The following is a 23539-nucleotide window of genomic DNA, read 5'->3' on the forward strand; positions in this document are numbered from 1 at the left end:
GACTAATTGCCTTCCATATGCCAAGTTTCACCTCACAAGATCCATCTCCCTTTCGTTTCTGGGGACCACATATTCTGATGTCCTAGTGCATCCTATTCTTTAGCTTTAACAAAAATCCATGGGTAGAGGAAAAATGACTATGGCATAGATACATAGATGCTGTTACATGCTGCTCATGAGTGATGTGGAGGATCTGGTACAATCACTTGATGAGACACCCTCTGTCTGGTCATTGCAACAGAAGCACTCAACCCAGGTTCAAGTGAAGAACACAAGTTCTTATTAAGAGATCTAAGGCTAGCCATGTGTCACATCAGTTAATCACCCCCCCTCCTCCACACATACACACTATTGAGATTTTTCAAAAGTTCTTATATGATTATTACCAGATAAGAGGACAATATGATCCTGAAACTAATGTGAATGACAATTTATAATATTCTATGTTGATATATTTGCATTTTCAAAATCATAGTACATTTACATTTATATTACACTTTCACATGAGTGTGAATTATATGTCAAAACTATCCAAATGAGCAAGTTTGGGCAATAATATTAAATTAATTTTGAAAAGGAAACAGAGATTCAGAAAAGTAGAAAGTCTTGGCCAAGGTCACAGGAGAGGGTATTTTAGAGTAAAGGGAACTTATTCTTGGGAACCTGAAGACTTGAATTTTAGTTCTAGCTCCATAGATTACTTTTATATTGTCATTATTTCTAAGCTCAGAAGCACTAATATGCAGGCCACTCTAGACTGAATGCCTCAGTAATCCTTTGATCTTGCTATGGGCTCATTAAACACTTCGCCAACATTTTATGGATGCTTGTATGTCTGCATAAATAAGATCCGGAGAGAACTGGAGGGAGACAAGTGTGGGATTGCTACCTTTGGAGGTTATATGTTTCAAATAACAGCAATAGCTCTTTTTCTGTTTACTTTGAAAATGTCCATAGGTTGCAATCAAACAGACATATGATTATAATTAATAACGAAAACAGCAAAAATACATGACATATGATAGATAGGTTCTTTTTCTATTTATTCTATATCTGTTGACTGTGGTCTGTTTTATTTTTTTTAAGTTTCTTCCATTATTGTCATCATTGTCATTGTCGTCATCATTATCATCACTATCATCATCATCATTCATGAATGTAAGTCCAATAGAACTTTGGAGGAAATGTATAAGTTAAGTTTAAATATCAATTATTTTTCTTTCAAGAATATAATTAAAAATTGTTTAACAATTAAATATACTTTCAAAAATTACAAAGAATCATTAAAAGCAATAACATTTAATAAAAGTCATCTGAAGTTGAGGACAGTTTTGGCCACAACACTGTGTGACTATAAATCAGCAAATGAAGGGAATATGATTAAAAAAATGTCCTTTTTGGGGTTGCCAGGGAATGATGTAGCTCTTATGTCTTAAAAATATATAGTTTGTTCCTTTCCTGGAAGTGCAAATAGTCATTTAATAACAGAGTTAACTCGGCATGTCCAAAATAGATTGAATTAGCTCACATTACTCAAGTTGGATGCTGTTAACTATCCATCCTCTTGTCTTCTGGTTTCCTCACCATCTCTGCATGTACATCTGCATTATAGCTTAACTGGTAGTGGCTTTCTACGATCAATCATATGTATTAGCTGTCTTAAGCATTTCTTAATAACATTTTTTATGTTATTTTTATTTCCTAGCCAAAAAAAAGGTAACATAACTCAGGCTTCTTGCCAGAACCAAAATATGGGTGTAAATTAAACTGTGTAGCTAGAAGCCAGCTTAGTATTCTTTTTCTTGATCAAGAAGAGATAATTAGTACTTCTGCAAACAGCATATAATTTTTGCTATCTGTGAAGGCTTTGCCACAATGACTACATCATTACCTGTACAATAAGAAAGCAGAAAGCTACAATTCATTTTCTGAGTTGCTGTGTGCATGGAAGAAAAGCAACTTGACCTTATCATTTTCTTTATATTTAGCATTGGTGAAACAACTTTAAAGGCAGAATCAAAAGAAGATAAAAATGTCGACTGGTAACATGTTGGGAAGAGTTTATTATAAAAGAGACCTGTAATTATTTAAAGAATGTACTGAATAGGAAGACTTGTGCTTTGAAAGTATGGCTCACTGAGCAATTGGAATCTCTGGACCTGCTGAGTCTGTGGTAATGAGAAGAAATTCAAAAGAAGGAATTAGATTCCCTTAGAAAAGCCGAGCTCCAGAAGATGAATATATTAACAGCATGACAATGAAATATGCAAATACATCCTTGAGTTACTGATAGAGTTCATGAGGCCAAACTACATAGTGGAGCAGAATCAGGACCTTGGGGATATAATCTTTGATCCTGTGCCATTGTTTTGTTCTTTATGCATCCTGGTTTTGTCATAAATTAAACTGAGGTAATGACTTCAACATTCTCCAATTTTCTTTTGGGCTATGGTCCAAGAGTATTTAGATCACAAAACACATTTGCAAAGAGAATTATTTAGTTTCTTTGGCTGTGTTCTGACCTGGGTGCCAGGAATGTAGAAGCTTAACTTATCTGCATGTCAAGTGTGTCCAGGGCTAGATTGGGAGACTCCAAAGTTTGCCAGGTGATTGGAATTGGAGAGGTTAAATCCTCAGGGTTATAGAAGTTGCTATTTCCTTCTATCATTTTAGTCCTGATCACCTCCCTGAATTATTATCCCCCTTCTTAAATCTTTCCTCTAAAAGACCATAAGGACAGCTTGCTCTCTCTGTATTTGTGTGTGTGTGTGAGTGTGTGTGTGTTTGTGTGTGTGTTTGTGTGTGTTGCATATGTATGAATGTGTGTGTGTGTGTGTGTGTGTAATCTATTGAGTCTAATTAGTGTTGCTCATGTACATGGGTTTAGGATTGACTACTTAGGTATGAACAAACTATCATGGGTGCTCTATCCAAAAGGAAATTAACTGTCTCTTCTCAGGAGCCAATCAGTGTCTGGACTTCTTCAGTTAAGGGTAGGGCCTTGGAAACTTTTTCCCTATCCACATAGTCATGTTGATCGTGAGTACATTGTATATGCAATCATGCTGAGATTCCTCAGTTAAATCACCCCTGTCCTATTCAGAAGACACCCTTTCTTACCAATTCATCTTGTTCTCTGGCTCTTAAAGTCTTTCTAACCAATCTTCTGTGATGTTCTCTGAGCCTAATGTGTAAGGGTTATGTTCTAGAGTGCTTGTGTATGTTTTCAGCTTTCCACTATAATTGTAGGTGAATTTTAGTCTTCTATAACCTATCATGAGTCCCACATGTAGATAAGAATAGGAGTCCCACATGTAGATAAGAACCACAGTAGATAAGAATAGGAAAAAAAAAACATTGAAAATGCACATCAAGGGGTTCAAATTCTATCATCTAGTCAAAATTCTGGGCCCAGGAAAGAGGTGGGGAGTGTTTGGACAAGACACAAGTTTGATAAGAATATATTTGTATCATGGAGTTCTTGAAATAAAGAGAAGCTTCTGTGACTGTGAAGAATGAGTGTTTTAGTTAGGGTTTTATTGCTCATTACTGTGAAGAGACACAATCACCAAGGCTACTATTATAAGGGACAGCATTTAGTTGGTGCTGGCTTACAGTTTCAGAGGTTCAGTCCATTATCATCATGGCAGGAAGTGTTCAGGCAGACATGGTGCTGGAGAAGGAGCTGAGAGTTCTACATCTTGATCTGCTTACAAGAGAGACTGTCTATATCACACTGGCTAGACTTAAGCCATAGTGACACACTTCCTCTACCAAGGCTACATCTTCTCCAATAAGGCAATACCTCTGTTATAGTGCCACTTTTCATGGACCAATCATATTCAAGCCTCTACAATGACCCATGTAAGAAATGAACATAGGGCAAAACATAATTGGCTTTTGATACATAAATCATTAACCAGAAATGTGAGGAGAGTTTTTAGTGCTAATGAACTTGAGGGTGCCACTAATTTTTTTTTGATGGGGTCTTCAAAGCATCATGGGGCCAGTGACTGTTCTTTCTACCACTGCCATGGTCAGGGAGCTCTGGGGGCTGGCCCATTCCCTCACGGTTTTAGATGAATCTTTGCATCCTTCTCATAGCTTGTATGCAGCATCAGTGCCTTATTCTAGAAGAGCCAAAGTTGCTTGATATTCTATGGCTCATTTGGTCAACACTATTTTATGAGCATAAACTTTCAAGAAAATGATAGTAGTAACTATTTAAAAATTTTCCATGTCTAAGATTCTGGGATGGAAAGGGCATGTGCTGGATGAGTCAATAAGGATTTTCAATCCTTATTTGAAAATGAGACTCCTTTAAGTATAAATGACCTACGTTAAGTGCTCCTAGAGTTCACATGAGCACTGTGCATTGAGACCCTCTGATGTCCTTCCGTATCTAAAACTCATGGATATTTCTTGTCTGAAATTGTTTACTATTTAGTTAGGTTACCTTTCAAAATCTGGTGTTTCTGCTTTTTACCATGCCAAAAAAAAAAAAAAGATTGTGAGTGGATTGGCAGCTTAAGTTAAACAAATCATCATAAGGAATATTTTCCTTGCCAGCAAAGATATATTGGTGAGGAAGAGATTTCCATGCCAGCAAAGAAATTGGCTTTGTACCCAATTTCTAAAATATGCTTGATGTCCCAGCCCTGCGTGGGGAGTGATAAAACAGGTTTTGTTTGTTTGTTTTTCTTTCTCAGTTAAAATTTTATCACCTCTGTTCCTCTACAAAAGAATTCCCCAAGAACCTTCCACTCCTTGAGAGACTTAGTTTTGTCATCAGAAATTTAGCAAACACAAACTGGGCAAAGGACTCCAATGCCTGTCCCATAGCACTGACATGGCAGGACACCTGAAACCTAAAAAGGAACAGAGGGTTTCTTTTTAACACAATAAAATAGTGGAGATGAAGTAATTTGGGTTTGGGTTAAGAAGATGAGTCATGGGGGATTAATTCAGTTTTGCAGAAAATAACTTAAACTCCTTTGGTGACAGGTTTTATTTCTGAGCTGCAGTTAGACAGTGACTAATAAGAAATGCTGTTTCAGGTTTGACAGTATAAATCTCTTCCTCACGGAGGTATCTTTACAAAGTTTTCTCATTCTCTTCTCCCAGGATACTGCCAGTTTCAGAACAGGCACTGCCTCTGAGGCAGCCACCGTACTGTTTCCATGTTACTAATAAATTTGTTCTAGTAGTGCTTGTTGGTGTCTGTATGAACATGGTCTTTGCTATTAGGGAGTATCTGTACTTGAACAAATACAACCTATTTTTTTCTGCTAGGAATGAGAAAGTTCTAGTGTCATTGTTCTTCATTGTAAGATAAAATTGCCTTAATTAAATGGAAGAAGACAAATTACTATGATTATAACTTAGAATTCTTCATGCATGCTTATTATTATAATACTCAGACTATTATTTTATTATTATTAAAATGATTATTATTGGTTGCAGGGTAATTTAAAAACTCCAGTGTCACATATCTCTGTGTGCACATGAATACATTAGATTAATCCCATAATCCTGGGGCTGTTAGTTGGCACTTAGAAGACTTTAATGAGGACTTTATACTCTTAAAAACTCTATGCAAGTACTTCAAGTGCCTGCTAAATACATGGAAGATGCTTTGTTAACAGGTGTAAGTGATGCTGGAAATCCATTTCTTTTTTTATTAATGAAACACACGGGGCTTCACATAACAAGTATCCTGTAAAAAACTGTATGGACTGAGCACCACTGTGAGAATCAAACAGTGCAATGGATCCACTCTACCAGGGCTGAAGCCACAGTGCTGAGGTTTTGTTCTTGATGTCTCTTTGGTTCTTTTGTTCCAACCTCACTTTGTAGAATTTCATTCACAGGTTCATTAGACCCGTCATTAGAATTTAATCATGTTTCTTTTAGTATGGCTCTCCTGTGAAATGCCCTTCAGAGTGGTTAGAACAGCATGTAGGGATGTCGGATGTCATTGATTTTTTTAAAAAAAAAATAGGTTGCACAGCTATTTTGAGTTTTGTTTTTTTGTTGTTGTTTTGTTTTAGTTTTTTGGCTTTGGTAAGTTTGAATTTGTAAACAGAATTGGCCATTATAATTTCTACTAGATTGAAAAGTATTCCTTCTGATATCTCTTTGATGATGGAAGCAGAGTTTTAATAATATGATAGCATAGATGTTAGCATTCAGGCTTTCTAGGGTTAATCCATAGTATTGTTACAACCAGTCAATCATGTTTCCTGGTTAGGTCTTCCTATTAAATTCATTAGATCTTTAGATGAAGTTTTTTCTTCTTTGTGCCTATGGGATTTGATATATTGGAAGAATGTTTCATGAAATTTCTGTGGAATTAATGGATAAATGGTATGCTTAGAATTTCATTGGCAATAGCCAAAATCAAAACACTTAGAAAACTTAAAGATATCAAAGTTATATAGGAGTGAGTAACTGCCAGAGTTGTCTATAGTTGAAGGATTTATTTACAATACAGGGATTCAAAGCTAAATGTGATAATCTAGATAAATATGATTATTTTTCACAGTGAAATCCTGATAACATTCTTAACTGAAATAGAGAAACAATCCCAAATGTTTTATGATATGACACAAAAAATTCGAAGTAGCCAGAGTAGTACTGAGAAAGGAAAAGTTAGAGGTGTCAGACATTGTGGATGAAAATTATATCATAAAGCTTTAGATAGCAAACATAAACCAGACATGTTGACCCTTAAAACAAGAGTCAAGTGTAACCCAAGCACACCCTCCAGCTAAAGAAGCCATGTATTAAGGGTAGATTCTTCGACTCATTATTCATGAAAAGACTGAAGACTAATTTCATTACTGTTTGGTTTTCAGTACTAATTAGTTTCATTACTGAAGTTTACTAGCGTTATGAATCAACGAAAAACTGTGCAAAAAACATTGAAAGTGAGGTATGAAATCCTAAAGCTACTAGAACATAGAGGAAAATCTCCCAGACTTAGTTTTGATAAGGATTTTGCAATTATACAAAACACATAGGCTTACAAAAACAAAATTAAATTAACAGCACAACATTAAGCTAAGTATCTTCATAGCATAGGAAATAAATCATAAAATAAAATCATAATGTAATGATTAGAAAAAATATTTACAATCCACACTATAAACAAGTGGCTAATATCCAAAATTTATAAGGAATCTTTAAAGCTGAATAGCAGAATACCAAATAATTTAGTTAAAGAAATTGTTATACAACCCAAAAAGCCATTTTCAAATATAAAAATAAGTATATGTCCAGTATATGTATAAAAATTTTCTCAATGTTAATTGTCAGGAGAATGTAATTTTTAACTAATGTGCAACACACAAGTTCACTCCATTAATGATGGCTAGTATAAAAAAAGATAAGAAATAGTAAGTGTGGTAGGGTATGTAGATGAAAGGGCAAGTTACTATAATGTTGTTGGTGTGTACACTCTTGCTGTTATTATGAAAATTGAAAATAACCTAGGCTATGGCTCATCCTTTTATCTGGGTATATACTAAAAGGAGGTGAAAGGACAGCCTTATAATGATATCTAAGTTCTATGTTTCATAAGGGATAAAAACAATTAGGATGCCTGTGGAAAGGTTGATAAATAAGGAAAACATAGTACAAAGGGATAGAGTGGGGTCTTTTCAGCTTAAAAAAGAGATTCTTCTATTTCCCTAATGAATGATTCTGAATGAAAGAAGCCAGACACAGAAACAAAATGTCACATGGTCTCACTCGTCTGTGGATGCAAACAAAGAACAGAGACAAATAATCAAATCATGACTTCCAGAGGTAGTGGGGAGGAGGGGAGGAAATGCAGGATATATGTTCAAAGATATAACATCAGCAGATGTGTAGGGTGAGCCAGTCTAGGGAGTTAAAATGTATGAGAAGCTTCTGAGTTAGAGTTCTGAGCATTTGTCTTGGCAAGAAAAGGCCAATCTTTATTTAAGAACTAAGTCATTGATTTATGGATTAATAAAATCATGAACATTTTTGATAAAGAGATTTTAGCCTATCTTTTCACTTATAAAAATGTAATTATGTAAAAAGTTAAATGTTACCTTACTGCAGTTTCTATGTGAGTTCTGTAACATCATAGTCTAAGCCTCAAATATTCACAACAATACTTGTTATACAAAACAAGGAATTAAATGATGGTAGCATTAAAATAACCAGTAACTCTGATATACACAGATTTTATTCTCAAATTTAAGAAATTTAAAAGCAACAGACAGTGGAATATAATGTTGCTTTTACTTAGGAAGTCAAATTCCTTCATCCTTTCTCTTCTTTGCCTCTTCTACAGATTCCAAAGATGGTACAAATAATGAGTGGCTTACTTTCCTAAAGGTTTTTATATACTCTCTTTGAAGCTCTTAGAATATTTAAGTAAATATAGACCAGTGAGTCCTGGCAATCATGTCTGAACCAAGGAGGGGCTTCCAGTCTACTTAGTGTTTGGTTAGTTAGGATTTTATGAGTGGAGAATATTATCATAATAAAATATCTGGAAATTTCCAGGTATACATATAAGCAAGTGGTTATGTTCTATGGCCCAACATTTTGTTGAATTTTATTGTTGTATTAAAATTCAATTATTCTAGTTCACCTTGTGATGTGTTACAATTGGGACTACTCAGTTCTTCATGAGAGCCTCAGATACTGTCTTTCTATTGTCTCTAGATCAGAGGAATATTTTCATGAACATGAATACTCTTTATGTTATACTTCTGAATATTTTCCCTGGGAATACAAATGCAATTATTATTTATTATGCACATGTGTGTATATGTACATGGCCATATACATGTGCAGATGCCCAGACACATGTGCTTGTACAAGCATGTTGAAACTAAGGACATCCATTAGTGTCATTTCTCAGGAGCAATCCATGATATTTCTTGAAACATAGTCTCTGGAGCTTCCGAAGTGGGTTAGGCTAATGGACCTGTGAGTCTTAGGACGCTACCTATCTCTGCCTCTTAAGTGTTGGGATTACAAATTTATACTGCCATATCCAGCCTTTTTGTATGAAAATTCAACTCAAGGCCTTATACTCAAACAGCATGCACTTCACTGACTGAAGAATCTCTAAAAAACGATCTATGTAATCTTTAATATTAAGACTCAAATATCTGCTGTGGAGCAGCTGGGACAGGGTCCTTCCAGCCACCATCGGCACCCAGAAGCTGGGGCTGTTCCACAACTCTCTGTGCACTGGTTTTGCCAGAGGAGAGCTGGTCTACCAGGAGTGCTGACACAGGCTTACAGGAGAAACTAGCTCAAGCCAGAGACAGAAAGACCAGTTAACACCAGAGATAACCAAATGGCAAAAGGCAAGCACAAGAACCTTATCAACAGAAACCAAGGGTACATGGCATCATCAGAATCCAGTTATCCCAAAACAGCAAGTCCTGAATACCTCAACACAACAGAAAAGCAAGATTTGGATTTAAAATCATATCTCATGATGCTGATAGAGGACTTTAAGAAGGACATAAATAACTCCCTTAAAGAAACACAGAATAACACAGGCAAACAGGTAAAAGCCCTTAAAGTTGGTCATTTAAGACAAAAATCACTTAAAGAATTCAGGAAAAACACAACCAAAAGGGTGAAGGAATTGAACAAAACCATCCAGGGTCTAAAATTGGAAGTAGAAACAATAAAGAAATCACAAAGGGAGACAAATCTGGAGATAGAAATCCTAGGAAAGAAATCAGGATCTGTAGATGCAAGTATCATGAACAGAATACAAGAGATAGAAGAGAGAACCTCAGGTCCACAAGATATGATAGAAAACATTGACACAACAGTCAAAGAAAATGCAAAGTGTAAAAAGTTCCTAACACAAAACATCCAGGAAATCCAGGACAGAATGAGAAGATCAAACCTAAGGATAATAGGTATAGAAGAGAGCAAATATTCCCAACTTAAAGGGCCAGTAAATATCTTCAACAAAATTATAGAAGAAAACTTCCGTAACCTAAAAAAAGTGATGGCCATGCACATACAAAAAGCCTACAGAACTCCAAATAGACTGGACCAGAAAAGAAATTCCTCCTGTCACATAATAACCAAAGCATCAAATGCACAAAACAAAGAAAGAATATTAAAAGCAGTAGGGAAAAAGGTCAAGTAACATATAAAAGCAGACCTATCAGAATTATATCAGACTTCTCACCAGAGACTATGAAAGCCAGAAGATCCTGGGCAGATGTCATACAGACCCCAAGAGAATACAAATGCCAGCCCAGGCTACTATACCCAGCAAAACTCTCAATTACCCTAGATGGAGAAACCAAGGTATTCCATGACAAAACAAATTTATACAATATCTTTCCACAAATTCAGCCCTTCAAAGGATAATAAAGGGAAAACTCCAACAAAAGAAAATAATCTTTTAACAAATCAAAGAGAAAAGAGCCACATAAACATAATTCTACCTCTAACCACAAAAATAACATAAAGCAAAATAACTTTTCCTTAAAATCTCTTTATAAAAATGGAATCAATTTCCCAATAAAAGACATAGATTAACAGACTGTCTATGTAAACAGGACCCAACATTTTCCTACATGCAGGAAACCAACCTCAGATACAAAGACAGACACTACCTCAGAGTAAAAGGCTGGAAAACAATTTTCCAAGCAAGTAGTCCTATGAAACAAGCTGTAGTAGCCATTCTAATAATGAATAAAATCGACTTTCAACCTAAAGTTATCAAAAAAGATAAGGAGGGACACTTGATACTGGTCAAAGTACAAACCTACCAAGATCAACTATCAATTCTGAACATCTATGCTTTAAATGCAAGGACAACCACATTCATAAAAGAGACTTTGCTAAAGCTCAAAGCACACATTGCTCCTCACATGATAATAGTGGGAGACATCAACACCCCAGTCTCAGCATGGAAATAGAAACTAAACAGAGACACAGGGAAACTAATAGAGGTCATGAAACAAATGGATTTAACAGATATCTATAGATCATTTTATTCTAAAATAAAATAATATACCTTCTTCTCAGCACCTCACAGTACCTTCTCCAAAACTGACCGTGCAATTGGTTACAAAATGGGCCTCAACACATACAAGAAGATTGAAATAATCCCATGCATCCTATCAGATCTCCATGGACTCAGGCTGGTATTCAATAACAACAAAAATAATAGAAAGCCCACATTCACGTGGAAGCTGAAAAACACTCTACTAAATAATAACCTGGTCAAGGATGAAATAAAGAAAGAAATCAAAGACTCTTTAGAGTTTAATGAAAATGAAGCCACAACATACCCAAACTTATAGAACACAATGAAAGCAATTTTAAGAGGAAAACTCATAGCTTTGAGTGCCTCCAAAAGGAAACTGGAAAGAGTATACACTAGCAGCTTGAGAGCAGAACTAAAAGCTCTAGAACAAAAAGAGGCAAATAGTTCCAAGAGGAGTAGATGGCAGTTAATACTCAAACTCAGGGCTGAAATCAATCAAGTAGAAACAAAAAGAACTGTAAAAAGTACTGTAAAAAGAATCATCTGAACCAGGAGCTGGTTCTTTGAGAAACTCAACAAGATAGATAAACCCTTAGCCAAACTAACCAGAGGGCACAGAGACAGTATCTAAATCAACAGAATCAGAAATGAAAGGGGGACATAAAATGGGAAACTGAGGAAATCTAAAAAAAAAATCATCAGATCTTACTATAAAAGCCTATACTCAACAAAACTGGAAATTCTGACTGAAATGGACAATTTTCTAGACAAACTCCAGATACCAAAGTCAAATCAGGATCAAATAAATGATCTAAACAGTCCTATAACCCCTAAAGAAATAATAGCAGTCATTAATAGTCTCCCAACCAAAAAAAAAAAAAAAAAAAAAGCCCAGATGGGTTACTCCAGAGTTCTATCAGACCATCAAAGAAGACCTAATACCAGTACTCTTCAAATTATTCCACAAAATAGGAACAGAAGGAACACTACCCAATTCATACCTAAATCATACAAAGACCCAACAAAGAAAGAGAACTTCAGACCAATTTCCCTTATGAATATTGATGCAAAAGTACTCAATAAAATTCTCACAAATTGAATCCAAGAACACACCAAAATGATCATCCATCATGATTAATCAGGCTTCATCACAGGGTCGCAGGGATGGTTCAATGTATGGAAATTCATCAACTTAATCCACTATATAAACAAACTCAAAGAAAAAAAACCCACATGATCATTTCATTTGATTGTGAGAAAGCATTTGACAAAATCTAACACCTGTTCATGATAAAAGTCTTGGAAAGACTGAATTCAAGGCCCATACCTAAACATAGTAAAAGCAATCTACAGCAAACCAGTAGCTAACATCAAACTAAACGGAGAGAAACTTGAAGCAATCTCACTAAAATCAGGGACTAGACGAGGCTGCCAACTTTCTTCTTACCTATTCAATATAGTACTTGAAGTCCCAGACAGAGCAATTAGACAACAAAAGGAGGTCAAAGGGATACAAATTGGAAAGGAAGAAGTCAAAAATATCACTATTTACAGCTGATATGACAGTATATTTAAGGGACCCCAAATATTCCACCAAAGAACTCCTAAAACTATTAAGCAACTTCAGATAGGGGGTGGATATAAAATTATCTCAAACAAATCGGTGGCCTTTCTATACTCAAAGGATAAACAGGCTGAGAAAGAAATTAGGGAAACAACATCTTTCACAATAGTCACAAATAATATAAAATATCTTGGTTTGACTCTAAGAAAGTGAAAGATCTGTATGACAAGAACTTCAAGTCTCTGAAGAAAGAAATCAAATAAGATCTTAGAAGATGGAAAGATCTCCCATGCTCATGGAGTGGCAGGATTAATATAGTAAAAATGGCCGTCTTGATGAAAGCAATCTATAGTATCAATGCAATCCCCACCAAAATTCCAACCCAATTCTTCATAGAGCTAGAAAGAGCAATTTCCAAATTAATCTGGAATAACAAAAAACCCAGGATAGCTAAAACGATTCTCAACAATAAAAGAACTTCTGGGGAAATCACCATCCTTGACCTCATGCTGTGTTACAGAGCCATTGTGATAAAAACTGCTTTGTATTGGTATACTGACAGGCAGGCAGATCAGTAGAATAGAATTAAAGACCCAGAATTGAACCCACACACCTATGATCACTTGATCTTTGACAAAGAGCTAAAACCAGTGGGAAAAAGACAGCATTTTTAACAAATGGTGCTGGTTTAACTGGTGGTTAGCATGTAGAAAAATGCAAATTGACCCATTCTTTTTCTATATATATATATTTTTTTTTATTAGGTATTTTCCTCATTTACACTTCCAATGCTATCCCAAAAGTCCCCTTATCCTCCCCCCAACTCCACTACCCACCCACTCCCACTTTTTGGCCCTGGCTTTCCCCTGTACTGGGGCATATAAAGTTTGCAAGTCCAATGGGCCTCTCTTTCCAGTGATGGCTGACTAGGCCATCTTTTGATACATATACAGCTAGAGTCAAGAGCTCCGGGGTACTGGTTAGTTCATATTGTTGTTCCACCTATAGGTTTGCAGAACCCTTTAGCTCCTTGGGTACTTTCTCTAGCTCCTCCATTGGGGGCCCTGTGATCCATCCAATAGCTGACTGTGAGCATCCACTTATGTGTTTGCTAGGCCCTGACGTAGTCTCACAAGAGACAGCTATATCTGGGTCCTTTCAGCAAAATCTTGCTAGTGTATGCAATGGTGTCAGCGTTTGGAGGCTGATTATGGGATGGATCCCCGGATATGGCAGTCTCTAGATGGTCCATCTTTTTGTCTCAGCTCCAAACTTTGTCTCTGTAACTCCTTCCAGGGGTGTTTTGTTCTCAATTCTAAGAAGGGCCAAAGTGTCCACATGTTGGTCTTCGTTCTTGAGTTTCATGTGTTTTGCAAATTGTAACTTATATCTTGGGTATTCTAAATTTCTGGGCTAATATCCACTTATCAGTGAGTACATATCATTTGAGATCTTTTGTGATTGGCTTACCTCACTCAGGAAAATGCCCTACAGGTCCAACCATTTGCCTAGGACCCATTCTTATCCCCTTGTGCAAAGCTCAAGACCAAGTGGATCAAGGACCTCCACATAAAACCAGATACACTGAAACTAATAGAAAAGAAAGTGGGGAAGAGCCTCGAGCAATGGGCACAGGGGAAAATTTCCTGAACAGATCACAAATAGCTTTATTCTTGTTAATCAAGAATTGACAAATGGAACTTCATAAAATTACAAAGCTTGTATAAGGCAAAGGACACTGTCAAGAGGATGAAATAGCAACCAACAGATTGGGAAAAGATCTTTACCAACCCTACATCTGGTAGAGGGCTAATATCCAATTCATACAAAGAACTCAAGAAGTTAGACCCCAGAGGACCAAATAACCCTATTAAAAATTGGGTACAGAGCTAAACAAAGAATTCTCAACTTAGGAATACCAAATGACTGAGACACACCTAAAGAAATATTCAACATCCTTAGTCATCAGGGATATGCAAATCAAAACAAACCTAAGATTCTACCTCATATAATGGCTAAGTTCAAAAACTCAGGTGACAGCAGTTGCTGGCAAGGATGTGGTGAAAATGAACAATTTTCCCATTGCTTGTGGGATTGCAAGCTGGTACAACTACTTTGGAAATCAGTCTGGCGGATCCTCAGAAAATTGAACATAGTACTACCTGAGGACCCAGCTATACCACTCCTGGGCATATACTCAGAAGATGCTCCAACATGTAATAAGGACACATGCTCTACTATGTTCATAGCAGCCTTATTTATAATAGCCAGAAACTTGGAAGAACCTAGATGTCCTTCAACAGGAATGCTTACAGAAAATGTGGTACATTTACACAAAGGAGTACTACCCAGATATTAAAAGTCATGAATTCATAAAGTTCTTTGGCAAATAGATGGAACTAGAAAACATCATCCTTAGTGAGGTAACCGAGATCACAAAAGAACACACAACGTATGCACTCATTGATAAGTGGATATTAGCCCAGAAGCTTGGAATATCCAAGATACAATTCACAGACCACATGAAGCTCAAGAAGAAAGACCACAGTGTGGATACTTTGGTCCTTCTTAGTAGGGGGATCAAAATACCCATGGAAGATATACAAAGACAAAATTTGGAGCAGAAACTGAAGGAAAGAAAGAAACTGTCCATCCCATTGACAGTTCCCAAACCCTGACACTATTGTAGATGCCAATAAGTGCTTGCTGACAGGATCCTAATAAAGCTGTCTCCTGAGAGTCTCTGCCAGTTCCTGACAATTTCAGAAGTGGGTAGCCATCCATTGGACTGAGCACAGAATCCCCAATGGAGGATCTAGACAAAGGACCCAAGGAGCTGAAGGGGTTTGTAGCCCCATAGGAGGAACAACAATATGAATCAATCAGTTCCCCAGAGCTCCCAGGGACTAAACCACCAACCAAAGATCACACATGGAGGGAATCAAGACACCAGCTGCATATGTAGCAGAGGATGGCCTTTTGGGACATCAATGAGAGAAGAAGCCCTTGGTCTTTTGAAGGCTCTATGCTCCAGTGTATGGGAATGCCAGAACAAGAAAACAGGAGTGGGTGGGTTAGTGAGCAGGGGGAGGGGAGATGGGACTGGGGGTTTTGGAGGGGAAATGAGGAAAGGAGATAAAATTTGAAATTTTATTAAAGAAAACATCTAATAAAAAAGGCTCAAATATCTATTGAAATGAACCTTGCTCATTTGAATTGGATACACAAATTTTCTATAAGCCACAAAATTGATAGCGTATATGGACAAGTATGCATATTAATAGGCTAACTCATTTGTCACCATAGATTGGCACTGTTTGACCCTCTTTTCTAGGCAATGTGGCACAAGCAGGACACTGGAACTCTTGGATAATTTTCCCTTTTTCATATTGATGATACAAAGCTGTCTTATTTGAAGATTTAATCCCAGAACTCTGAATAGAACCAGTTTGAGAATATACTTATTTATTTCATGAAGATGTATTAGATATTATGTGCCAGGAACAATTTGGGGCAGTGAATGCTGAATATCTTCTTTAATGAAGCTTTTGCATCTTGAAATTATAAACAATTGCAAATCGAAAATGGAGGAAATAATGCTAATAAAAATATTCAGGAGTATTGGAAGTGTTATGTGAGAAAGACTCCTCAGGAGAGAATCCTGGGAGGAAAATTAGAGCTGAGACTGACAGAATCAATTATACAAACATTTATGCAAATCGCAGTACAGGAAGTACTAATTGCAGATTTAGGACTATGAAATCCTGTCAGGTATCGCTTGTATCCTTGTGTGTTGCATAGTCATCCCAAACTATCTGAGAAAACAAATTGCATATTTGTATTCTGGGCTAGAATTTGGTATTTTGTGAGTTCACTGGGACTAAAATCTTGAAAGTAGGGCTTACGATTTTGTATTGGGTGAGTCTTCTGTTGCAATGAAAGGACCCCTCACTTTTACAGCACTATTGGATTAAAAATGCCATTTACATTTATGGTTATATGTTTTAATATCTGCATTATATATGTGATATATTTATTTATATTTGAAATATATTTATACATGTATATGACATATATATGTGTAAATTTTAGTGATAGCCTTGAGGTGATTGCATTGAACATTCAAGGAGATAAATAACCCAGAAGTTTTTGTCACTACTGAAGACTGAGATTCTTTGTTTCTTGTAGATAGATTTAGAAGCTGGATAAGTTCTGTGACTTTGGATTTTATTGCTCTGTGCCTCTTCCCTGTATCCTCCTCCACTGATCTCATTTTCAGGGTTGCTTCACCTATACAGTAGCAAACCACACATCTACCCTTTGAGTAAACCTAGCTTAGGGGTGGGAAGGAAATAACCTCTTTCCTGAGAGGGACTGCACATATTCAAAGTGTGTTCTCATTGGCTAGTTCTATGTCCTGTGTCCATCCCCATTCATCTATATAGCTAGAGTACTAGAACTTTTATCCATCAGCGGAAATCAGGGCTATAGTTATTGGAAGTAGAAGAGGCTTGATTCCTTAAAATGCAAGAATGACTTGGGGACAGAGGCCTGGATGAATTCTGGCTCTAAGGTATAGTTGCTGTTTCCTTCTCTGAAATGAAAGGGTTACTCATTGTTGCATTATACAAGTGGCTTTCAGACTCTGTGGGCTCAGTTCTGTCTACTTCTTATATCCTATTTTCTAAATGAAACAAGTGATATGTTTTTGAGAGAACAGAATACCAGACACTGGAAAATGCCTGTGACGAACTCTCTTATGTGAGCATTCAATGTACCAATGGATGACCGCTTTGGGCATGTCAGACAGCTCCATCTTTTTGCTGATCTTAGTAATGGTTGTGAGATTCTGTTGGCTCATATTTTACAAAGTTTCTTCCCTGTAATCATGGTTGTAGATTTCCATGCCATGGATAGGGTGACAATCACTTAGTACTAGATACTCCATGGGTTGTATCAAATGAGCAAATGCAATTCAGAAAGTTCATAACACAAGCAGAGGGCTTTGATGGTGTAGGACGAGAGAAACTGAATCCTTTTGTTTCTGCAGTTGTCTTTATGGTTATTTACTTCGACAAGGTGAATAGCTTTTTTTTTGGTGGAATGTTAAATATATATTATTCCCACACAGAGATGATTCTTTATAGACTAGGTATAGTCATGGGTAGACATCAAGACAAGCAGTCCCCTAAGGCAGAGGTGAATCTAAATGCCACAGTGAGTACACACAGGTGAAGTGAAAAGATGTGTATGCTGGCCCAATAATTTTAGTGACTTTTTCTAGATATAGAATATGCTATATATTAAAGACAATTATAAAATCTAAAACACTAGAATTTTTTTTTTTGCTTCCATTGTTGATAGATTGGAAAGGGTTTCAGCTTCTTCTTTTGTGAGTGTATTGATCTGGTATTGAAAGGGCTTGCTTCACTGGGCTCTGAAGTTCTATGCATTTCTCCCAGGAAACAATGATGTGTTCAAACAGTGCACAAACTGACTGTCGGCTAAGTCATGACTTGTGAGTAATCAGGTAAGATCAGTTATTTTATTGATCCCCATGAAGGCCCTCACTCAGGATTAAGAGCTTCATGGATTTCAGTGTACCTCTGCTACAAACAGGTGCACTGGGTAGAAGCAATTGATGAGGTCTGATCAAGGGAGATGAAAGCTACTTATTTCTTCAGGAAATAAAATTGACCACACTTTTCAATACTTTTAGGTTTGCAAGAAATGTAGCGTTCTACCGAAAGTTAGTCTGGATCTCAAAAATAGCTCATGGGTGTGTACATCAATTCTAAAACATGCCCAACTTTCTTCCAGTTCCAAAATTGTGTGACTCAGGCTTCTTACTCACATCTGCTAATTTTCAGAAAAATGAGGATACATGTTCAAAGTCTCAGAGGACCCAATCCTGGGCTTTCCTTGTTCTGTTCCCCTTGGAGAACTATGCTTCACTAAGTAAGGGCCATAAATTGTTCTTAGCCATAAAGGACTAGTAATAATCTCTCCAATGCAATCGGCAGAAGTGGCCCAATTTCATATTTCTTGTCTCTCTCTCCCACCTGGTTTCTCATGATAAAATTCTGCATATAAGCCACTTGGATGCCTTTTTTTTTTTTTGGTATCAACTGCTTCATATATGTGGGCTAACATTCTCAGAGTACCCACTTGCTTCCCAGTTATGCTGATTGTGGATGCTGAATACTCACAAGTTCTTGGCCTTCATTCAAAGAACTGCACATGAGTGACTGGGATATGATGGGATATGATGGGTATTTGAGAGAGCCCGACACAGATTGAAGACAGAAAGAGGTAAAACACTCATTGTTCTCCACAACCATAAGAGAATAAATAAAAGAATCCAGAGACACTTTGTGTCATGTTGGAATTCATTATCCCCCTAGAATGCAGATTCCCATGACGCAAGCCATCAGTATGGCTGTCCTTTTCCTGGTAAGGTAAACCAGAAGCTTCGGTATGCCCAGAAAGATTCCTTCTGCAGCCAGTTCTCAAAACCAGTGATGCTGGAGGCTTGCTCTCTTGGCAGTGATGGCATGGTGGCTGCGTTCCCAAATCCAATCTAGAAGAAGCATGCCACTTGTTTATGGAGTCTGGTTTTTTACTTATTCTTCACTCCAGTTCAGAGCTCTACCCTGAACATTGGAGCCACCATGCCCTTTAATGTTAATAGGTCCTACAGACTCTTATAGAATTAATGAATTTCAATTCCATGTTACTCGTGCTAATGGGTACATACATAATGGTACTTTCATGTTTCAATTGGTTTACCAGTTGATCTGGCTTTATAATCCCAGTATTTACAGTGGATAGCTATATGATGTTTGGAGAGGGATTAATCTCTCAGTAATCTAATCATCTTTAGTACTTAAATTTGGGCTAAAGATGAAGAAATCATTTTTTTTGTCATGTATTTTTTTATACCTGTCCAAAGGCTGGGGAACATTCGCTCCTGAACATAAGGTATTGTTCAGATATAAATCTATATTTTAATTTCTATCACATTTTTGTATGGAAGACAATATGGAAACAGAGTCCTATCTTACATAAATTATGTACTTAATTATTGTAATTGTTATTAATAAGGTAATTGACTTTCTTTGTGGGAGAAGCTTAATTTTTCATATCATAATTTTTAATAATATACCAACAAATCATGCCTTTATTTTCTAAATGGAATTGATATCTAATATTTATTAATAATTTCTGTTTCTAACAATTTTATTTCAAATTTGTATATATCTATATATTTACATATTTGTTATATGTCTTAAAAATTACATAGACCAACATATTACTATTAAATGACTATATAAAAGATTAATATGGACACAGTGAAACTAACAGAAGTTATGAAACAAATGGACCTGACAGATATCTACAGAATATTTAATCCTAAAACAAAAGGATATACCTTCTTCTCAGCACCTCACGGGACCTGCTCCAAAATTGACCATATAATTGGTCACAAAATAAGCCTCAACAGATACAAAAATATTGAAATTGTCCCATGTATCCTATCAGACCACCATGGCCTAAGACTGATCTTCAATAACAACATTAAGAATGGAAAGCCAACATTCACGTGGAAACTGAACAACACTCTTCTCAATGATACCTTGGTCAAGGAAGGAATAAAGAAAGAAATTAAAGACTTTTTAGAGTTTAATGAAAATGAAGCCACAACGTACCCAAACCTTTGGGACACAATGAAAGCATTTCTAAGAGGGAAACTCATAGCTCTGAGTACCTCCAAGAAGAAACGGGAGAGAGCACATACTAGCAGCTTGACAACACATCTAAAAGCTCTAGAAAAAAAGGAAGCAAATTCACCCAAGAGGAGTAGACGGCAGGAAATAATCAAACTCAGGGGTGAAATTAACCAAGTGGAAACAAGAAGAACTATTCAAAGAATTAACCAAACGAGGAGTTGGTTCTTTGAGAAAATCAACAAGATAGATAAACCCTTAGCTAGACTCACTAGAGGGCAAAGGGACAAAATCCTAATTAACAAAATCAGAAATGAAAAGGGAGACATAACAACAGATCCTGAAGAAATCCAAAACACCATCAGATCCTTCTACAAAAGCTTATACTCAACAAAACTGGAAAACCTGGACGAAATGGACAAATTTCTGGACAGATACCAGGTACCAAAGTTGAATCAGGATCAAGTTGACCTTCTAAACAGTCCCATATCCCCTAAAGAAATAGAAGCAGTTATTAATAGTCTCCCAACCAAAAAAAGCCCAGGACCAGATGGGTTTAGTGCAGACTTCTATCAGACCTTCAAAGAAGATCTAATTCCAGTTCTGCACAAACTATTTCACAAGATAGAAGTAGAAGGTACTCTACCCAACTCATTTTATGAAGCCACTATTACTCTGATACCTAAACCACAGAAAGATCCAACAAAGATAGAGAACTTCAGACCAATTTCTCTTATGAATATCGATGCAAAAATCCTTAATAAAATTCTCGCTAACCGAATCCAAGAACACATTAAAGAAATCATCCATCCTGACCAAGTAGGTTTTATTCCAGGGATGCAGGGATGGTTTAATATACGAAAATCCATCAATGTAATCCATTATATAAACAAACTCAAAGACAAAAACCACATGATCATCTCGTTAGATGCAGAAAAAGCATTTGACAAGATCCAACACCCATTCATGATAAAAGTTTTGGAAAGATCAGGAATTCAAGGCCCATACCTAAACATAATAAAAGCAATCTACAGCAAACCAGTAGCCAACATCAAAGTAAATGGAGAGAAGCTGGAAGCAATCCCACTAAAATCAGGGACTAGACAAGGCTGCCCACTTTCTCCCTACCTTTTCAACATAGTACTTGAAGTATTAGCCAGAGCAATTCGACAACAAAAGGAGATCAAGGGGATACAAATTGGAAAAGAGGAAGTCAAAATATCACTTTTTGCAGATGATATGATAGTATATATAAGTGACCCTAAAAATTCCACCAGAGAACTCCTAAACCTGATAAACAGCTTTGGTGAAGTAGCTGGATATAAAATTAACTCAAACAAGTCAATGGCCTTTCTCTACACAAAGAATAAACAGGCTGAGAAAGAAATTAGGGAAACAACACCGTTCTCAATAGTCACAAATAATATAAAATATCTCGGCGTGACTCTAACTAAGGAAGTAAAAGATCTGTATGATAAAAACTTCAAGTCTCTGAAGAAAGAAATTAAAGAAGATCTCAGAAGATGGAAAGATCTCCCATGCTCATGGATTGGCAGGATCAACATTGTAAAAATGGCTATCTTGCCAAAAGCAATCTACAGATTCAATGCAATCCCCATCAAAATTCCAACTCAATTCTTCAACGAATTAGAAGGAGCAATTTGCAAATTCATCTGGAATAACAAAAAACCTAGGATAGCAAAAACTCTTCTCAAGGATAAAAGAACTTCTGGTGGAATCACCATGCCTGACCTAAAGCTTTACTACAGGGCAATTGTGATAAAAACTGCATGGTACTGGTATAGAGACAGACAAGTAGACCAATGGAATAGAATTGAAGACCCAGAAATGAACCCACACACCTATGGTCACTTGATCTTCGACAAGGGAGCTAAAACCATCCAGTGGAAGAAAGACAGCATTTTCAACAATTGGTGCTGGCACAACTGGTTGTTATCATGTAGAAGAATGTGCATCGATCCATACTTATCTCCTTGTACTAAGGTCAAATCTAAGTGGATCAAGGAACTTCACATAAAACCAGAGACACCGAAACTTATAGAGGAGAAAGTGGGGAAAAGCCTTGAAGATATGGGTACAGGGGAAAGATTCCTGAACAGAACAGCAATGGCTTGCTCTGTAAGATCGAGAATTGACAAAGGGACCTAATGAAACTCCAAAGTTTCTGCAAGGCAAAAGACACCGTCAATAGGACAAAAAGACCACCAACAGATTGGGAAAGGATCTTTACCTATCCTAAATCAGATAGGGGACTAATATCCAACATATATAAAGAACTCAAGAAGGTGGACTTCAGAAAATCAAATAACCCCATTAAAAAATGGGGCTCAGAACTGAACAAAGAATTCTCACCTGAGGAATACCGAATGGCAGAGAAGCACCTGAAAAAATGCTCAACATCCTTAATCATCAGGGAAATGCAAATCAAAACAACCCTGAGATTCCACCTCACACCAGTCAGAATGGCTAAGATCAAAAATTCAGGTGACAGCAGATGCTGGCGTGGATGTGGAGAAAGAGGAACACTCCTCCATTGTTGGTGGGATTGCAGGCTTGTACAACCACTCTGGAGATCAGTCTGGCGGTTCCTCAGAAAACTGGATATAGTACTACCGGAGGATCCAGCAATACCTCTCCTGGGCATATATCCAGAAGATGCCCCAACTGGTAAGAAGGACACATGCTCCACTATGTTCACAGCAGCCTTATTTATAATAGACAGAAGCTGGAAAGAACCCAGATGCCCCTCAACAGAGAAATGGATACAGAAAATGTGGTACATCTACACAATGGAGTACTACTCAGCTATTAAAAAGAATGAATTTATGAAATTCCTAGCCAAATGGATGGACCTGGAGGGCATCATCCTGAGTGAGGTTACACATTCACAAAGGAACTCACACAATATGTACTCACTGATAAGTGGATATTAGCCCAAAACCTAAGATACCCAAGATATAAGATACAATTTCCTAAACACATGAAACTCAAGAAAAATGAAGACTGAAGTGTGAACACTATGCCCCTCCTTAGAAGTGGGAGCAAAACACCCTTGGAAGGAGTTACAGAGACAAAGTTTGGAGTTGAGATAAAAGGATGGACCATGTAGACACTACCATATCCGGGGATCCATCCCATAATCAGCTTCCAAATGCTGACACCATTGCATACACTAGCAAGATTATGCTGAAAGGACCCTGATATAGCTGTCTC

At 36.8% G+C, this 23539-nt stretch overlaps 1 long non-coding RNA gene across 1 annotated transcript in view; it reads left to right on the plus strand.

Annotated features, from left to right (window-relative positions):
• The window catches only part of 2810404M03Rik (RIKEN cDNA 2810404M03 gene), a 218936-nt gene that overhangs the window by 48747 nt on the left and 146650 nt on the right, over nt 1–23539 (plus strand). Inside the window, exon 3 of the long non-coding RNA NR_045497.1 lies at nt 1087–1158. This is a non-coding gene — a long non-coding RNA (RIKEN cDNA 2810404M03 gene). The remainder of the gene's footprint in view (nt 1–1086; nt 1159–23539) is intronic.

The sequence above is a fragment of the Mus musculus genome, chromosome 8, assembly GCF_000001635.26.
Source record: "Mus musculus strain C57BL/6J chromosome 8, GRCm38.p6 C57BL/6J".
Taxonomy (NCBI): Eukaryota; Metazoa; Chordata; class Mammalia; order Rodentia; family Muridae; genus Mus; species Mus musculus.